The sequence below is a fragment of the Neoarius graeffei genome, chromosome 5, assembly GCF_027579695.1.
Source record: "Neoarius graeffei isolate fNeoGra1 chromosome 5, fNeoGra1.pri, whole genome shotgun sequence".
In the NCBI taxonomy this organism is placed as follows: Eukaryota; Metazoa; Chordata; class Actinopteri; order Siluriformes; family Ariidae; genus Neoarius; species Neoarius graeffei.
In genome coordinates, this window is record NC_083573.1 from 15,237,955 (window position 1) to 15,258,787 (window position 20,833).

General features: G+C 39.5%; 1 long non-coding RNA gene across 1 annotated transcript in view; it reads left to right on the forward strand.

Annotated features, from left to right (window-relative positions):
• The first annotated feature begins 2,280 nt into the window (after positions 1-2,280).
• LOC132885902 (uncharacterized) overlaps positions 2,281-20,833 on the forward strand; it is a 79,161-nt gene continuing 60,608 nt past the window's right edge. The window contains exon 1 of the long non-coding RNA XR_009654639.1: positions 2,281-2,576. This is a non-coding gene — a long non-coding RNA (uncharacterized LOC132885902). The remainder of the gene's footprint in view (positions 2,577-20,833) is intronic.

A 20,833-nucleotide genomic window follows, 5' to 3' on the forward strand; every position in this document is an offset into this window, starting at 1 on the left:
CTTATTGTACAGTTTTTTTTTTTGTTTTTTTTATGTTCTTCCCCCTAACAAATTTGTTTGTTTTTCAGTTGAATTATACAGGTTATAGGTCACATTAAAGGTGGGAAAAGTTTTGAAATTATTTATTGTAGTCTCTCTCTCTCTCTCTCTCTCTCTTTTTACAGTAGAAAAGCCTATCATTTTAATGGGGTCTGTACACTTTTTATACCCTCTGTATGAAGGCTTTGGTATGAAGATTATGCCAAACTATGTTTTGTGAAAAAAAAAATGCTTGTATTAAATGCAAAATGCTTCAGAATCTAATTATAATGGTTCAGCTTCATATTTCTCAGCATTTATGGGCTGTGTCTCTTTATTGACTTAAATGGGCCACTTCTAGGTTCTTGTATCAATAAAGACTGCGTGGGCTAAAGCCACACACGCAGCACACTCCATCTTGGAAAACATATTGATTTCACAGTGAGATTAATGTAATCAATAACCATGCCCTTTCAAGATCAGCAGCAGGATAAGCAATCTGTACTCTTACATGCTCACACTCCCCCATACCCACAAACATTCACCCTTTCAATCTTCTTTTTCACAACACATAAACACGCAAGGACACTCTGGAACACACCCTTTATTTCTCTCTCTTTCTCTCTCTCTCTTGCTGTTTCATATACATATACTGTACACACACACACACTCTTTGCCTGTAGGTATGTCTTTCTGCCTTTCTTTGTTTTATCTGCTTTCTTATATGTACAGCAGCACTGGCTCTAATGCAGATCGATACATGTATGGATTTCCAGTGCACTTCAGGCATCTGTATCTTTGCAGTCATGTGGGGTAAAGTGTGGTGTGCTTCATCCTTTCCAGTTGTTTAAGTGCAGTCAAGGAGAAACTGAAATTGATTTTGAGGTTTGAATGTGGCTTTTTTTTGCTTAATGCTAGTCTGGCTTGCTTACATATGTAATTATTTTTAGTTTATAAAAAGATGTTGTTTATGAATGACTCTATGATAATTGTGTACACAAACTGGTATTTTATTCTTAAACCATTAAATGTAAAAAGAAAAAAACAGTTTAATAGGCATAGTCATTGTAGAATATTGTAAATGATAGTCACCAGTTTGCCCTCAGTATCCCAAATTTCTAATATTTCATGAATAGTTTGTTACTCATATAATTAATTGTTCAGCACTGGATATACTGAAACATTCTTTCTTGTTTTTGTATTGCCATATTAAATACTAAGCAAGCAAAGTTTTAATGATAAACTATTTTGTTTGCACTGTATTATATTTTAAAATATGCATTGTTTGTCATTAACAAAATACAGATCTTCTGCAAATCTCAGATTGTAGTTGTCTATTATTTAAAATATACTTTAGCAATTTTATTTTGCTACATATATAAATATTTAACTTATGTTTATATACAGGCGGCATGGTGGTGTAGTGGTTAGCGCTGTCGCCTCACAGCAAGAAGGTCCTGGGTTCGAGCCCCGGGGCCGGCGAGGGCCTTTCTGTGTGGAGTTTGCATGTTCTCCCCGTGTCCGCGTGGGTTTCCTCCGGGTGCTCCGGTTTCCTCCACAGTCCAAAGACATGCAGGTTAGGTTAACTGGTGACTCTAAATTGACCGTAGGTGTGAGTGTGAATGGTTGTCTGTGTCTATGTGTCAGCCCTGTGATGACCTGGCGACTTGTCCAGGGTGTACCCCGCCTTTCGCCTGTAGTCAGCTGGGATAGGCTCCAGCTTGCCTGCGACCCTGTAGAAGGATAAAGCGGCTAGAGATAATGAGATGAGATGAGATGTTTATATACATGCATACTTTTGTAGTTGCATTTATTGAAATATCCCCCAATACACCTATTTGTCCCATGTGCAAGTCTGTAAGCTTCTCACTGTCTCTGTTTTGTGCATGTCTCTTGCAGGAAATATTGGAGCAGTTAATTTCACAGTTGTGCACATGAGAGAACACCAGTAATGAAAATGTAGCAAATAATTGGGGAATTAAAATGAAATAAAATTCATAATATATTTGCATGCTAGTGTGCTATTAACATCACTGATACAAAAGAGTGGAAATTTGGGGTGGAAAAAAAATGAAGGCAAAAGTGGGAGGGTGAGTCCCCTTCTCTGATACACTCCTCCTTTTTTCCTCCCACTTAGATATTTCTTCCTGAGCCACCCCCTTTTCCTTTTTCTTTCCTGCTTTCATATTAACACCCCCTGTCTCAGTTCTATCACTCATTGGGCAAGCATGCTTCTCATTCAGAGATTTGGTCTCCACTTGAATCCTCGCTTGTCCGTTTTTTACAGTATAAATTTCCTCTCCCTCCTCCCATTTTATTCATAAAGGAAAGGAAGGAAGAAGGAGAGAGAGAGGTGTCTGCAAAGAGGGTGATGAAGAGCGAGAGAGAGAGAGAGACAGAAAAAGCACCAGCAGAGAAGGGAGAGCACAAGAAGGGAGCAGGATTCAGCGAAGAAGACTGTGATTAATGAGAGAGAGCAGAAAAATAAAGTAAGGGAAGAACATGGGATGATGGACAGCCATACTGGAAATGAAACCCCAGCTTCTCTCCACTTCACGGTATTTAGTACCTTTATTTCAATATTTTCTAATTTATTAGCCATTTCTTGCAATACCCCATTTTTCTTCTGCAAATGTTCTCCCATGTATTTCTCCAGGTATTCCATTACAGCATATCAGTGCATATTTGCCTTGTAGTGGTATGAAAAATAGGCCATCCATGTGGGCACTGAGTCATTTTTCTTCTTTCTCCTACCATCACACTTCATCCATACTCAAATATTGTTAAGAGTCAATTGTAAACTTATGCTTTCTAGTTATAGCCCAGCATCACTTTTCATGTGCTCAGGTCCAGATATAAAGATACTTATTTACTGTAACTTCAGGATTGCACAAATCTAAGATGGCCTGATAAAGGGGATGTAACCTATATATCTAGAGCTTACTTACAGACCCACATGTCAGCTTCGTTTTTTTTCCACAATGTGCAGTTATGTGCAGAGATTGATGCTTTCTTGGACAAACTGTAGCTTTACTCTCTGGTGTTCGATTTTAGAGTGCAATCCATTCATTGTGTTCCTCCTCTTCCTCCACCCCCACTTAGCACAGTCCTCTCATGATCCTCCAGTTCCAATGTTTCTGTGCCTTCAAAAGGTTAGTTCTAACTACACTACCTGTTTGTAGTTAGGAACTGAAATAAACAGTATCTAATCATAATAATTGTCTAGTGTTTGGGAAGTGGAGTTTTCCCTAGAAATGGTGCCCTCTTCCAGCTCCTTGAATGCCTTTCTCCATCTTTGTCTTCTGTTTCCCTATGCCACCTGATTGACCTTGTTGAGCAATCACTAATATTGTATTTAATTTTTTATCCCCCGCTGGTTGAAAGGCCCAAAGGGGGATTGTCGTGGCGATTTCCATCCGTCTGTCTGCCCGTCCCAGGAAGGGTGCTCACCTTCTGAAATCAACTCCTCTCACAATTTTTGGAGGAATTTCACGAAACTTGGCAGGATTCTTTGTTATATGTCACTAATACGCATATTGCAATTTCATTCAATTTGGTCACATTTTAACAGAGTTACAGCCCTTGATTAACAAACTTATACTTTGACAATTTCATGAGTGTGTTTTCCTTCTGAAATCAACTCCTCTCACAATTTGTGAAGGAATTTCATGAAACTTGGCAAAAGGCATTGTTATATGTCGGTAGTTCGCATATTGTTATTTTGTTCAATTCAGTCGCATTTTACCAGAGTTGTGGCCCTTGATTAACAACCTTGTACTTTCCCAATTTCATGAAGGTGTGCTTGCCTTCTGACATCAACTCCTCTCACAATTTTTGAATGAATTTCTTGAAGCTTGGCAAAAGGCCTTGTTATATGATGGTAATACGCATATTGTAATTTAATTTTGTTTGTGAAAATTTTACCAGAGTTTTGACCCTTGATTAAACAACTTGTGCGTTGACAATTTCATGAGAGTGTACATTCTTCTGAAATCAACTCCTCTCACAATTTGTGGAGGAATTTCACCATCCATCCATTCATCCATTATCTGTAGCCACTTATCCTGTACAGGGTCATGGGCAAGCTGAAGCCTATCCCAGCTAACTATGGGCGAGAGGTGGGGTACACATTGGACAAGTCACCAGGTCATCACAGGGCTAACACATAGAGACAAACAACCATTCACACTCACATTCACACCTACGGTCAATTTAGAGCCACCAATTAGCCTAACCTGCATGTCTTTGGACTGTGGGGGAAACCGGAACACCTGGAGGAAACCCACGCAGACAAGGGGAGAACATGTAAACTCCACACAGAAAGGTCCTCGTTGGCTGCTGGGCTCGGACCCAGGACCTTCTTGCTGTGAGGTGACAGCGCTAACCACTACACCACCGTGCCACCCAGAATTTCACCAAACTTGGTAAAATGCATTGTTATATGACAGTTATACACATATTGAAATTTCATTTAATTTGGGCAAGTTTTACCAGAGTTATGCCCCTGATTATTAACAAACTTGTACTTTCGCAATTCCATCAAGGTGTGCTTGCTTTCTGAAATCAACTTCCCTCACAACTTTTATTATCCCCTGCTGGCCGAAAGGCCCGAAGTGGGATTATGTCATGGCGATGTCCATCCGTCCGTCTGTCTGCCCCAGGAAGGGTACTCGCCTTCTGAAATCAACTCCTCTCACAGTTTTTGGAGGAATTTCATGAAACTTGACAGGATTCTTTGTTATATGTTGGCAATATGCATATTGCAATTTTGTTCAATTCAGTCACATTTTACCAGAGTTATGGCATAGTTGCCAATGGGGGATTTTGTGCTCTCAGAGCACTCTTGTCTAAATTTCGATATATTACTATTTACTACACTTCTATATACTACTTTGTTGTACCTGAAGAAGTTCCTGCACTATGCTGTGTTATGATAGGCATAAATATTTGCAGGACTAAATGCAATCGTCGGTGTAGTGGTTAGCGCTGTCGCCTCACAGCAAGAAGGTCCGGGTTCGAGCCCTGTGGCTGACAAGGGTCTTTCTGTGTGGAGTTTGCATGTTCTCCCTGTGTCCGCGTGGGTTTCCTCCGGGTGCTCCGGTTTCCCCCACAGTCCAAAGACATCCAGGTTAGGTTAACTGGTGACTCTAAATTGACCGTAGGTGTGAATGTGAGTGTGAATGGTTGTCTGTGTCTATGTGTCAGCCCTGTGATGACCTGGCGACTTGTCCAGGGTGTACCTTGCCTTTCGCCCGTAGTCAGCTGGGATAGACTCCAGCTTGCCTGCGACCCTGTAGAACAGGATAAAGCAGCTAGAGATAATGAGATGAGATGAAATGCAATCGTACTGCATTTACATGAAATAGCTTAAACTTTCCGGTCTATACAAAAAAATCTCTCACTAATGACACATTCATTTGTATGGTATTTTATTTGCATGCGTGATTTACTGTGCTCACATAAACCTTTTGAATTTTCTCTAAACATGCAAGTGTTAGGTCTGTTTAAACTGAACACAAAACCATTGAGTTCATCTATTTACAAAGTTGTCTTCTCTATTTAATACCATACCCTTAGAATGTAATATAACTTGCCCTTTAGCTTCTGTGCTCTGCACTACCATGCTAATTCTATTTATTCTGGACAAGGCTTTTAACCTCGAAACCCAACATAAGGATTATCCCAATATATCAGAGTCAAATATATGGACAATTCAAAAAGGAACTACTTCACTCTGTTTAAGCAGTATTCCATGGCATAGAGACTTTTCTGAAGGTGAAATGATCAATTATCTGAGGTGGCAATGCAGCAAGGGATGCTTTCAAGCCCTATAGCTTAATAAAAAAATTACTCAGCAATGGCTATGATTATATAGGGCACATTATACATGGAATGGAAGCTTGTTCAAGGCTATGGCATTCTTTATGGAAAACTGACATCACATGACCGTGCTTGATGCACTCATGCTGTCATGGTCCATGTTATGCAAATCCCACAGAAATAGATGTTCCAGTGGTGTCCAATGTGCGGCTTATGATTAAGGCACTTAATCTTTAGAGTGTAGCTCCTGTTTTGAACCAAAACCACACTGTAATAGATCATCATGTGACATTTCAGAATGGTATGCTGTCAGTGGTTAAGACATGAATATTTCAGTTGTCTATATTATAATGCCAAACAATGTACAAATGAAAATATATAATTATGTAACCAAGGACAGATATAGTCCACTACCAAGAACTGTTACTTTTCAGCAATTTTGACAACATAATGACATTAATTAATATAAATTTAAAAGGTAATTACTGAACACATTAGTATTTACATAGATTACAATAATAAGAAAACCATGAAGACAGTTTTTTTTTTTTTTTAATCACATCAACTAAAACATCAGAATTACATTAGATGCAACATTGGACAAGCAAAACTGTTTTCTTTAACTCAAATTGTAATTTTGTCACAAAATCAAGAATTCTAGAAAAACTATTATCATTTTATCTCACAATGGTGAAATTTCTATTCAACTGCAGGTTTAAATTAGAAAGACAAAGCAAAATGGGCAAATCCAACTTGTATTCAACAAACGTGCAAAATATCAAGCAAACAGTAATAAAATAGTGTAAACCCTAAACTGAAGTTAAAGAACAAGCCAGGGAAAATTAAACATGACTCTTGTGCACAATGAACAGAAGGCTTTGATTTGATGCTAGACAAGCTAGGATTGAAACCTCGTTCAGAATTGCTACATTTACATGGATCCTAATAATTAATCCGATTAATAATTGGATTCAAGCTTGATTGGAATGAAATTTGTTTAAGTAAATAGCTTGATCAGAGAATTTAACTGGACTGAAAGCAGTGGTATAGACCTCTGATAATCCATTTGATAAAAAATACAACCTCATTTTCAGAAAAGTTGGGATATATTCCAAAATGCAATAAAAACAAAAATATGTGATTTGTTAATTGCATGTGTGAACCTTTATTTAACTGACAAAACAGCAAAGAAAAGATTTTCAATAGTTTTACTCACCAACTTAATTGTATTTTGTAAAGATAAACAAAATTAGAATTTGATGCCTGCAACACACTCAAAAAAAAAGTTGGGACAGAGGCATTATTACCATTGTGTTACATGACCTTTCCTTTAGCAATGTGTTTTAATCATATGGAATCTGAAGGTACTAATTGTTGCAGTTTTACAATTAGAATTTTTGTCCATTCTTGCTTGATACAAGACTTCAGCTGCTCAACAGTCCGTGGTTGTCGTTCTCTGATTCTCCTCTTCATGATGCCACAAATATTCTCAATAAGAGACAGATCTGGATTGGCAGCAGGCCAGTCAAGCACATGCACTCTGTCTACAAAGCCACGCTGTTGTAGCCCATGCAGAATGAGTCCTGGCATTGTCCTGCTCAAAAACGTATGGACTTCCCAGGAAGAGATATTGCTTTGATGAATAGGACTCTCTAAAATCCCAATATATGCCCCAATATATCAATGGTACGTTCACACACATGCAACTCACCCATGCTGTGGGCACTGATGCCCCCCCATACCTTCACAGATGCTGGCTTTTGCACCTTTCCCTGATAACAGACTGGATAGTCATGTTGACCTTTGGCACTGAGAACTCAATGTCTGGTCCCCCCCCCCAAAAAAAAAAAAAAAGCTGAAATGTGGACTCATCTGGCCACAGCACACATTTACACTGTCTTATTAGTCCATCTGAGATGAGTTCAGGCCCAGAAAAATTGCCGTTGTTTCTGCATAAAATTGATGAATGGCTTCCTTCTTGCATAATACAGTTTCAGGTTGCATTTCTGGATGCAGCAGTGGACTGTTAAGTGACAACAGTTTTCCGGAGTACTCCCAAGCCCATATTATCGGTCACACTAGCATGATGGTTTCTCAGACAGTGCCACCTGAGGGCTTGAAGGCCATACACATTCAACAGTGGTTTCCAACCTTACCCTTTACACACAGATGTCTCCGAATTCCCTGAATCTTTTCACAATATCATGTACTGTAGAGTTTGAAAGACCTAAAATCTTGCATTGAGAAATGTTCTTTTTAAACTGACTAACAATTTTCTCACAAATTTTGGCACAAAGGAGTGAGACACAACCAATCTTTGCTTGCAAAGACTGAGCCTTTGGTGCATGCTCCTTTTATCCCCAATCATGATAGCAATTAACCTGCTTATTGTGGAATCTTCCAAAATGGTGTTACTTGAATATCCTATGAATTTTTCAGTCTTATTTTGCTTCTGTCCCAACTTTTTTTTTGAGTGATGTTGCAGGCATCAAATTCTAACTATTTATATTTATAAAATACAATTAAGTCAGTCAGTAAAACTATTGAAAATATTTTCTTTTTACTTTTTCAGTTAAATAAAGGTTCATACAAATTAACAAATCACATACTTTTGCTTTTATTGCATTTTGGAAAATATCCCAACTTTTCTGGAAATGGGGTTGTATTAGCCATGTAATTGCTCAAATGGATTGCCTTCTGCACCTGTAACCTGTGCACGTTAAGTATGCCTTATGCAGTGAGTTTTTTGTTTGTTTGTTTCTAGTCTTGCGGTAACAGCATGTACAATGTCACATGCTGCTTCTGGAAGTATTGGACGATTATGCCAAGATCTCCACTGTCTGTTGTTGCAAGTCAAATGTTTACGTTGACTCATGTTCAGTTAAAAAAGTAAAATGGAATTACTCTTGAGAAAAAAAACTATTGTGCCAATATAAATGTTCTAGTAATATGGAATAGACAGCAAAGATATAGCTCTGTACAGGATGGCATTTCCTGTGCTCACCTTCTCATGTTCAGCATTTCTCATCTCATTCTCATTATCTCTAGCTGCTTTATCCTGTTCTACAGGGTCGCAGGCAAGCTGGAGCCGATCCCAGCTGACTATGGGCCTGGTCGGAGTTTTATCGCACCGCTCCTGTGAAGGACGGCCCCATGAGGACAGTTGAGGGTTATACCTGGAGGATGCTCTGGACTCTTACAGTAATGCTTTTATGGCTGAGGACTACAGTTGTCTTGCTAACTTTAGGACTGCAGTTATCATGAACAGTTTTGCACTCAAGTTTCCATCAATGAAGAGTTATAACATCAACGAAACTGTCCTCATGTTAAAACTGTTAATATTATAGTCAGGCTGTCTGTTATTGCCCAAATGAGGATGGGTTCCCTTTTGAGTCTGGTTCCTCTTGAGGTTTCTTCCTCATGTCGTCTGAGGGAGTTTTTCCTTGCCACCGTCGCCACAGGCTTACTCATTGGGGATAGATTAGGGATAAATTAGCTCATGTTTTAAGTCGTTCAAATTCTGTAAAGCTGCTTTGCGACAATGTTTATTGTTAAAAGCGGTATACAAATAAACTTGACTTGACTATGGGCGAAAGGCGGGGTACACCCTGGACAAGTCGCCAGGTCATCACAGGGCTGACACATAGACAACCATTCACACTCACATTCACACCTACGGTCAATTTAGAGTCACCAGTTAACCTAACCTGCATGTCTTTGGACTGTGGGGGAAACCGGAGCACCCGGGGGGAAACCCACGCGGACATGGGGAGAACATGCATACCCTGCACAGAAAGGCCCTCGCCAGCCACGGGGCTCGAACCCGGACCTTCTTGCTGTGAGGTGACAGCGCTAACCACTACACCACCGTGCCACCATGTTCAGCATTTCTATGAGGAGAATTTTTCTTTCTAGTTGTTAATAAAGTAGATAAAAGAAACATGATAAAATAATCACTACATTCCTCTCCAGAGCAGTGTAAGCCAGCTATATGGGATTGTGTGCATGTCAGAAATTCTATTCTGATTATATGATTGAGACATATAAACATGCACATCTATCTGATCACTTTCATGTAAACAGTACATTCAGAATTACTGATTGGAATGAATTCAAGGTGGCACAGTGGTTAGCACTGTCACCTCACAGCAAGAAGATTCTGGGTTTGAGCCCAGTGGCTGACCGAGGCCTTTCTGTGTGGAATTTGCCTGTTGTCTGCACGGGTTTCCTCCGGATGCTCCGGGTTTCCCCCACAGTCGAAAGACATGCAGGTTAGGTTAATTTGTTGGCAGTAAATTGACCGTGAGTGTGGATTGTTGTTTATCTCAATATGTCAGCCCTGTGATGATCTGGTGACTTGTTCAGGGTGTACCCTGCCTCTCACCCATAGTCAGCTGGGATAGGCTCCAGCTTGCCTGTGACCCTGCACAAGATAAGTGGTTATGAATAATGGAATGAATTCATTCCAAAATGTAAAAAAAAAAAAAAAATTATCTGCGCAGATGCTGAACAAAGTTTTGGGCATATTTGGCACAGGGGAGATATCAAGATTAGCCCTCCTTGTTATTTGCACAAAAGGTTCTCATGAATTTTCTAATCTCTTGATTTGTTCTTTTCAATTAACCATTAGTTTGTGGGGTGTGTAACACTGAGGTTAAGCTCACTGTGGTTCCCAACTTTTCCATAAAGGTCTTCCACACTTATGATGTGAGTTGGTCCATGATCTGACACAATATTTTCTGGAAACTGAAGTATTAAAACACTGGATGGAAATGAGCTCTGCTGTTTGAAAGGCTGAGGGTAATGGCGGAAAGGGTATGAGGCACAGGGATTTTGAAAAACAGTCTATGACAACTAGAATGGCTGTGTGCTGTTGGGAGGGTGGAAGGTCTGTGAAAGTCTACAGCAATGTGGGACCAGGGGTGTTGTGGTCTCTCAAAATTGAGGTGGCACAAGATCTTGGAAGCTGGACAGACTAGGAGCGCATGTTCTTATTAGCTTAGGTCATTTTCTGGTTAATGTCTCATGTAACAACCCCAATGAATTCATGGAGGATTGGTTCTGCATGATCTGTACTGGGGAGTGAGGGATAAACTCAAGAGATGGCATCTGCTTTGGTATTTTTGGAGCCTGGAGGATAAGTAAAGATTAAGTGGAACTGGGAAGGAAAAAAACAAAAACAAGCAAAAAAAATGCCCACCTGGCTTGTCTAGGGGCTAGCCTCTTAGCTGTTTTCAGGTATTGTAGGTTTTTGCAATCTTTGAAGATAAAAAAGGGGTGTTTTCCTTCCTCCAGCTAGTGCTGTCATTCTTCCAATACCAATTCTCTGTCAAGAGTTCTCGGTTACCTATATCATCATTACATTCAGTGGGAGAAAGTTTTTGTGAAAAGAAGACTTTTCTGCTTGACCATTCCATGTTAGTTTGTGCTGGCCTTCATTTGGCAAGGACATGAGTGGTGCTGCCACTGTACTGAACCTTTGAAAGAATCATCTATGAAAAAATTTGCAAAGCCAGAAATTTTTGAGCTCTTTTATTATCTTTGGGATGGACCAGTCCAGGACTGCCCTGATCTTAGTTTGATCTATAAAACACTCCTCCCTGAGTCCTTCCCTGATCAAAGGGGTGGCAGGTCACATGCCTTGACCTTTGGACTGAAAACTTCATTGAACTGGGCATAGCAAGGCGGTATTTCTATTATGGGTTCAGGTTTTGGACTTTCTATGGAGGTGTTGGCATTGAATGTGCTGGGTAATTTCAGGCATGATTGGTGACAGTAGGGTGACCATCTTAGGATTTTGTTTTCCACATAAAAGGTGAAGAAAACGTGTGTGTTGTTTCCTCCTCCTATTAGATGACCATCCAGACCTTTCATAGGGAAAGGAAACAAACAGTATTAGCTCTTTCTGGAGTTCTGACAGGGTTGGGTCCATGAAGTTGACTGTGGCCCCTGTGTCAAGTAGTGCTGGAGTGACAGAGCAGGTACCTGAGAAACAAAAAGGTTTCAAAATAATTGGTCTTGTAATGAGCAGTGGTATGGAATGTGGAGCGACTTGTGCTGTAGAAGCAAGCTGGTGCATCTGGAAGAACAGTTGAGATAACAAGAATGTTTGCTAACTGCTGTTGTTGCTTCTCTACCACTTTACTTTGGATTGTCAATGCATGCTGAAAACTCTTTTAATCCTGTTGGATCCACGTTTGGCAAAAATTTCTGTCACAACAGTGAGATTTGGATTCAATTGCAGGATTTATTTAGAAAATGGCACACAAAACAAAAGGGCAAATTCAACTCACTTTCAACAAATATGCAAGAGGTCAGGTGAAAAGCAAACATGAATAAACAGGGTCAAAACATACATTGAAGTTAAGCAACAAATCAGAGTAAAAACAAACAAACAAACAAACAAACAAACAAACAAACAAACAAACAAAAAACCAGGAATATTGTGCACAATGCATTCAATGATAGACAAACTATGAGTGAAACTTTGTACAGAATGCTGAGAGTCTGTCTATTTGAAGCATGTGTGCATGTGTGATTGAAGACATGTGAGTCAGTTTCAAGTCTGCTGATTGTTATCTGATGAATGGATGACATGCATGTGATGTGGTTTTTAGTTTGGGATGACGATTAGAATTTGAGTCCAAATTGAAAGTGTTATGTTGAAGAGCAGCCTTCCAGGAGTTGCATTTTAGTTATACAACTAGCTGATACTGGTTGAAGGCAATTTTGAGGATGTTTGTGCTTGTTATGAAAGCTTCCATGGACAAATATCTAAACCTTCAGAAGAAAATAATAAATTATATGACTAAGTCTGCTATTCAGCATTCTACATTACTTGTTGTCAAGCAACTATCTATAAAACTAGTCATCAAACTGTTCTGAGAAAATGTTATAAAATGAGAACAGAGTGGTACAACCCCAAATCAGCAAAAGTTGGGAAGGTATGGAAAACGCAAATGAAAAAAGAAAGCAGTTATTTCTAAAATGTACTTTGACTTGTATTCCATTGCTGACAGTATGAACACAAGATATTTCATGTTTTGTCTGGTGAACTTTATTTCATTTGTTACATCAATTTCTGCATTTCAGGCCTGCTATACATTCCAAAAAGTTGGGACAGGGGAAATTTAGGGCAAGTAATGAGGTAAAACAATTAAATAACGATGTGATTTGAAGTAGGTGATGTCAGCAGGTAAATGTAATCACGATTTGGTACAAAATCAGTATCCAGAAAAAGGCCTAATCTTTGAGGAGCAAAGGTGGCCGAGGATCTCTAGTTTGTCAACAAATGCATGAGAAAATTATTTAAATGTTTAAAAATAATGTTCCTCAAAGGGATATGAAGGGATTTGGATATTTCACTCTCTACGGTGCACAATATTAAAAACGGTTCATGGAATTTGGAGGAATTTTGGTGCATACTGAACTGAACACCCTTGATCTCCGATCCCTCAGATCGTGGAAACCTGTATTGTGGTCAGATGAATCAGTATTCCAGGTCTTTTTTTTTTTTGGAAGAAATGCACACTCTGTCAGACCAAAGACAAAAAAGGACCATCCAGACTGTTACCAACAGCAAGTCTAAAATAGGTAATGATATGGGGTTGTGTCAGTGCCCTTGGTAAAGGTAACTTACACTTCTATGATGGCAGCATTAATTCAGAAAAATACACCGAGATTTTGGAGCAACATATGCTGCCGTCAAGACGATATCTTTTCCAGGGATATTTCATCAAGACAATGCAAAACCAAATTCTGCACACATTACAAAGGCGTGGCTGTGGAAGAAGAGGGTACCTGTCCCCTCTGTCCCCAATGGAGAATGTCTGAGGTATTTTGAAAAAAATATGTCGTCAATGATCCCGTACTTTTGTACCCCTTAAGACCTGTTTGCAGAAAGAATGGGACAAAATAACAGTTCATCACTTCATATCTTCAGTCCCTAAACATCTTTTAAGTGTTGTGAGAAGGAATGGCAACATTATAAAGTGGTAAGTGCTTTTACTGTCTCAAGTTTTTTGAAATGTGTTGCAAGAATCAAAATTGAAATACATTTGAAAAAATAAAATTCATGAGATAAACATCAAATACTGTGTTATTGTATTGTTTTGAGTGCAGTGCAGGTCAAAGCCTATTTATAAATTGTTTTCGGTTTTAATTTCATTTTCAACATACTATCCCAACTTTTTCTGAGTTGGGGTTGTATATGATATGATATTATTAAATACCACTGGGTGCAAATAATATTGTAAGATTTTAATTCAGCTCAATCTCATCTCACATGGAAATGCTTATAACATATTTGCTTTATTATCATACAGCCCCTCATATAAAAGAGGACCTGTGATGATTCATTTAAAATAGTAGTGATGTGATCTAGACAAAACAGAAATGGCAAAAGCCAGATGAAGATTTGGTGCGGCATATAATTTCTGAGGACAAATCTAGTAAATTTTTCCCAATACACAGATATGGTCTACTGTTGGGATTCAGACATCCAAGAAGTTGTTGTTCTAGCCTGCTGTATTTGAAGTCTAATTATTTTATGGTAAAGCCCCTTTCATTTAATTAATTTAATTTTTAGGTATATTTTTAGATAATGAGGCCATACACATGTCTGCCCTGTGTTACTGAGGCTTCAGATGATACTCACCGGAAAAACAGGGCATTTTTTTTTTGCAGGATATTTGTGTTCCCACTCAAGGCCTTTTGTATTTCTTATAATCCTCATAAAAATATGTCCCCACTTGGATTCTCGCAATCCCCACTCATTTTCAGCATTGAGTTTCCTTAGGGGGCGGCACGGTGGTGTAGTGGTTAGCGCTGTCGCCTCGCAGCAAGAAGGTCCTGGGTTCGAGCCCCGGGGCCGGCGAGGGCCTTTCTGTGTGGAGTTTGCATGTTCTCCCCGTGTCCGCGTGGGTTTCCTCTGGGTGCTCCGGTTTCCCCCACAGTCCAAAGACATGCAGGTTAGGTTAACTGGTGACTCTAAATTGACCGTAGGTGTGAATGTGAGTGTGAATGGTTGTCTGTGTCTATGTGTCAGCCCTGTGATGACCTGGCGACTTGTCCAGGGTGTACCCCGCCTTTCGCCCGTAGTCAGCTGGGATAGGCTCCAGCTTGCCTGCGACCCTGTAGAAGGATAAAGCGGCTAGAGATAATGAGATGAGATGAGATGAGTTTCCTTAGATATAGAACTTTAACTCAACCACTATCACTAGATAGTCCAGAATTAAAGTGCACATTTAAACACTGGCTAATGCACAACTGTTTCTGATAAATGAACATCCATTTAATGCCCATGTCATTCACCTGCAAACTGTCCCATAGTAAACTGCCACCAACATGATCTCTCAAATCCATGTCTATTGATTGGTGTACTAGTGGGATGATTTCAACTTTACAATGCTAATCTTCAATGCCTTCTTGATTCTGAAGAAATTTGACATAATTTACAAAAGATATATCGTCTTGCCAACATTCTATTTCCAGTAAGTATGTATAGCAAAAGGTGTGTTCAGAAGACACTAAGCCTTTTTCTTTCTCAGGGAATTTAAGTGTAAGGACTGTTTAGATTTATTATTATTATTATTATTATTATTATTATTATTAATCTGCATGCACAATTATTAGGCAGTGTTTTACTCAGGATTAATTTTATTGTTGAACAAATGCAATGCTCTAAGTCAATCCAAAAATGTTATTGAACCTCAAACCTTAATGTTTAACAAAGGAAAAGTGAGTTCTCTTTCTCAAGGGAATATATACAGTGACTTGCAAAAGTATTCATTCCCCTTGTTGTTTGTCTTGCCATATTACAAGCTGGAATTAAAATGGATTTTTGGGAGGTTAGCACCATTTGATTTACAACATGCCTACCACTTTAAAAGGTTCAATTTTTTTTTTTTTTATTGTGACACAATAAGATTAAAAAAACAGAAATCTGGAGTGTGCATATTCACCCCCCCCCCCCCCCCCCCCCCCCAAAGTCAATACTTTGTAGAGTCACCTTTTGCTGCAATTACAACTGCAAGTCTCTTGGGGTATGTCTCTATTAGCTTAGCACATCTAGGTCACTGGGATATTTTCCCCATTCTTCAAGGCAAAACTGCTCCAACGTCTTCAAGTTAGATGGGTTGCTTTGGTGTACAGCAATCTTCAAGTTATGCCACAGATTCTCAATTGGATTGAAGTCTGGGCTTTGATTAGGCCATTCCAAGACATTTAAATGTTTCCCTTTAAACCACTCCAGTGTAGCTTTAGCAGTATGGTTAGGGTCACTGTCCTGCTAGAATGTGAACCTTCATCCCAGTCTCAAACCTCTGGCTGACTCAAACAGGTTTTCCTCCAGAATTGCCCTGTATTTAGTATCATCCATCTTTCCTTCTGTTCTGACCAGCTTTCCTGTCCCCGCAGTATGATGCTGCCACCACCATGCTTCACTGTAGGAATGGTGCTCTCAGGACGTTGGGTTTGCACCTCACATGGTATTTCTCATGATGGGCAAAAAGATCAATTTTAGTCCCATTTGACCAGAGAATCATCTTCCATGTGTTTGGGGAGTCTGCCACATGCTGTTGGGCAAACTCCAAATGTGCTTTCTTTAAGCAATTACTTTTTTTTTTCTGGCCACTCTTCCATTAAGCCACACTCTGGAATGTACAGCTTAAAGTGGTCCCATGGACAGATACTCCCATCTCTACTGTGGATCTTTGCAGCTCCTCCATTTTTCACAAAAATCACTTGTTTATTCTCCATCTTTAGAGTAAGTGTAATAAGCAACACAAAATGACAATTACATGATATTTTTGGCCTTTCAAAAATATTCACTGACCAATATAGCCACCCTTCTTTTCAGTAACTGCCATGAGCCTTCCATCCATGGAGTCTGTAAGTTTCTTGATCTGTTCATGATCAACTTTTGCTGAAGCAGCAACCACAGCATCTCAAATGCTGTTTTAAATAAGTGTATTGTCTTCCTCTGGGCAGCACAGTGGTGCAGTGGTTAGTACTTTCACCTCATAGCAAGAAGGTTCTGGGTTTGAACCTCATGGCTGAAGAGAGGCCTTTCTGTGTGGAGTTTGCATGTTCTCCCTGTGTCTGTGTGGGTTTCCTTTGGGTGTTCTGGTTTTCCCCCCACAGTCAAATGACATGCAGTTTTTTTCCCCGAAAACTGTAATTTTTATTTCAGTTAATGTGATTTTTTCACTGCTAGTCTTATTTTTCGCTAACCGTATTAATCCTGGAGCACATCTGTATGTGGCAGCAGTAGTACAGTATGTTGGGGGTTACCATGTGATTGTGTTTTAGGTGGCCATAGAGAATTCCTCAGTTAATTATTAATAAATCATGTCTCTGCCTTTGTTTTTAGTGCTTTGGTCAGTCTCCATCACCCCAACCCCAATATTTCCAAACTGTATTATTTTCCTTCTCTGTGAAAGGGATGAGAGACAGACGTCTGGGTGTTATGTAAACGCAGCAATGTGTGTTGCTCATTTTGCCACATAGCTGGTATTAATGTATAATTCATGCTTCTGTGTAACTTTAAATTTAGGGTTAACATATTTTTGTTGGGGCGGCACGGTGGTGTAGTGGTTAGCGCTGTCGCCTCACAGCAAGAAGGTCCTGGGTTCGAGCCCCGGGGCCGGCGAGGGCCTTTCTGTGTGGAGTTTGCATGTTCTCCCCGTGTCCGCGTGGGTTTCCTCCGGGTGCTCCGGTTTCCCCCACAGTCCAAAGACATGCAGGTTAGGTTAACTGGTGACTCTAAATTGACCGTAGGTGTGAATGTGAGTGTGAATGGTTGTCTGTGTCTATGTGTCAGCCCTGTGATGACCTGGCGACTTGTCCAGGGTGTACCCCGCCTTTCGCCCGTAGTCAGCTGGGATAGGCTCCAGCTTGCCTGCGACCCTGTAGAAGGATAAAGCGGCTAGAGATAATGAGATGAGATGAGATATTTTTGTTGTTTTGTTATACTCCTCCAGTGCAAACAACTTGTGTTGAAACAAAAAAAAACCCATCCTGACCCAATCTGTTCTGATCTCACAGATGTGCCATATGATTTTTCTGCTATATGCACTTGTGTATAATGATATACAGTGATAAGGAAACCTGAAATTATTTCATAAATATTACATGATACTAGTATATCACAATGAATGTTTGTGGGTGTAGCACAAGCCGGTAAATAGGATTTAGGATTCTTGAAGACAGCAGAGCTATAATTTATATAGTACATTTTATAACACAGCAATTATTAAGTTACTTATGGGTATGAGCCATTGTTGAGCAATCCTCTTCATAAATTTACCAGAGACGATATCCAAATACATTTATGTTGCAGTATTATGTCCCTTTTGCAAATGTGCTATATCAATCAGTCACCCTTGACCAGGAGAGATAGGAAGAAAATGAAGATGATACACGGTGTGTTATTTGAGACATGTTCAAACAAGTGCCATGTGCACTCTTTGGAAACTGGAAAGCAGATGTTTACATCTCAGGTTATATACCTGGGGATCGATGACCACTATGGTATGTCTGTGCCTGAGGGTAGGTCAGGCACTGACAAATTCTTGTGACTTAGACCTTCATGGATTTGAGCTCCATAACGGTGGTACTTTTTTCTGAGGACAAAAAAAAAACAACCCACACACACCACAAATGTATGTTTAAGAGCATTGAAGCTGAGATATGACAGAGGCAGAAACCCTAAGCTTGAGATCATTGCCTCCAGGAGAGATGCTGACAACTTACCTAGTAGTACTTGCTGATGGTTTGTGCATAAAGCTGTGATGCAAACAGATTGAATATAGAAGAGCTAATATATTGGTTTGTAAACTAACACACTGACGATGTTTATACCGTACCACATTTGCTACTGGCCATTAAGGTTGCATAAGAATTTGGTTGGCTGCAATTGTTTCGTAAAGGTTTGCCAATGTCAGTTTCACACATGACAAAGTTATCATGGTGGAGCCAAGTAAAAACAACACTGCACAAGCTACTGTTGCAACATTGACAGGTATTTGATGCAGAGGACCAGGAAGCATTAAAAGATTGCATCTCTTGTCTGAGACGAGAACAAAAAAAAAAAAAGAGACATGATGCAACAGATTGCCCGTCGGCACTCATATATGCCAGCACAACATTCCCACAGAGTTTGGTTTCAAAGATGGAATATGGTAGGGGGACCACAGCAGCACAGAACACAGGGGCTGTTTCGTGTCAACAGGATATCACTAAATTGCCCGTCCATTCCACATAAGTGAAAAATAGGCAATAGAAATAGTACATGGAAAGTCTCTTATTTTTAAATGTTCTAATTCACATCATTTTGGATATGAGAGACTTAAATGTCTCATTAAAATTACTGCTGTTCTCTGTGCTACAAAAACCAGATTGATGGGATTGGTGAACAAACAACAGGCAGCTCTAACCATAGAGAGTTCTGACCACAGCTCTCCAACCATTGCTCTGAAGGATGCATATTTACATATTCCAACTGCCGTATAGAATATGGTTGGCATATAATTGGCCAAATTGAATGCTGTATGCCTTTCCTGCGTTGTGTTTTGGCACTGCAGTACATTCAACAGACTATGAAACCAGTTTTGCTGATAGCCCCATAATGGCCAAACAGACCATAGTTCCACCTATATTATATTCTAGAGTCACAAACAGAAATACAGGTGGATAGAAGTGCATGCAATTTATTTTGAATGCCAATAATGCAAAATATACAATCAAAACCAATGTCTGTGATTATATATACAGCTATGCAGAGAACAAAAAGGTATTAAAAGCATAAACTTACAGAAGGTCAATGATGAATATAGACATAATAAAAGACCAGCCTTGTGCACTGAGTGGTCACAAACAAAGAACCCTATAATGTAGTTTTATACTGTACTACTTGAGCTCAGTCTTGGTCTCAAAAACACTTTAAATTTCTTGGTCTCAGACATGGAGGACTTGGGATTTTATTTCAAGAATGTTCAAGACCCCAACTGCAGGATATCACTAAATAGCCCATGCATTGTCTAATTTATCTGTTAACACCATTACTGTGCAAAACTTCCTGCTCAGAATGCAACCAGTAAAGTGACTCATTGCTAATTTGAAATTTTTGTTACTGATAATGGTGGTCACCCCTCCCCACCCCCCTTCACACACACTCCAAGAAAATGAATGTGGGAGACAGGAGATGATGTGGCTGTCTGGGAGCAAGAGGATATGCCAGCCAAATCTTCTGAAATAAAATTTGAGAAGTGCCTATGGTCTGCAAGTTCCACATTTTATTCCAAGTGTGTCATGCAGTGTGGGACTTGCACTGGTCTTGACTGTCTTGCTGCACTCTGCTCTTGGTCATGATTTGGTGTTGATTTAAGTCGTCTTGACTACAACACTGATGGTACATGATTAATTGATAATATGCTGCCTTAGTTTGAAATTAAAACAGAAAATGTGGAAGAATTAAAGCCCCATGGCCTTGAGCTTACACAACCCCAATTCCAAAAAAGTTGGGACAAAGTACAAATTGTAAATAAAAACGAAATGCAATAATTTACAAATCTCAAACTGATATTGTATTCACAATAGAACATAGACAACATATCAAATGTTGAAAGTGAGACATTTTGAAATTTCATGCCAAATATTGGCTCATTTGAAATTTCATGACAGCAACACATCTCAAAAAAGTTGGGACAGGGGCAATAAGAGGCTGGAAAAGTTAAAGGTACAAAAAAGGAACAGCTGGAGGACCAAATTGCAACTCATTAGGTCAATTGGCAATAGGTCATTAACATGACTGGGTATAAAAAGAGCATCTTGGAGTGGCAGCGGCTCTCAGAAGTAAAGACGGAAAGAGGATCACCAATCCCCCTAATTCTGCGCCGACAAATAGTGGAGCAATATCAGAAAGGAGTTCGACAGTGCAAAATTGCAAAGAGTTTGAACATATCATCTACAGTGCATAATATCATCAAAAGATTCA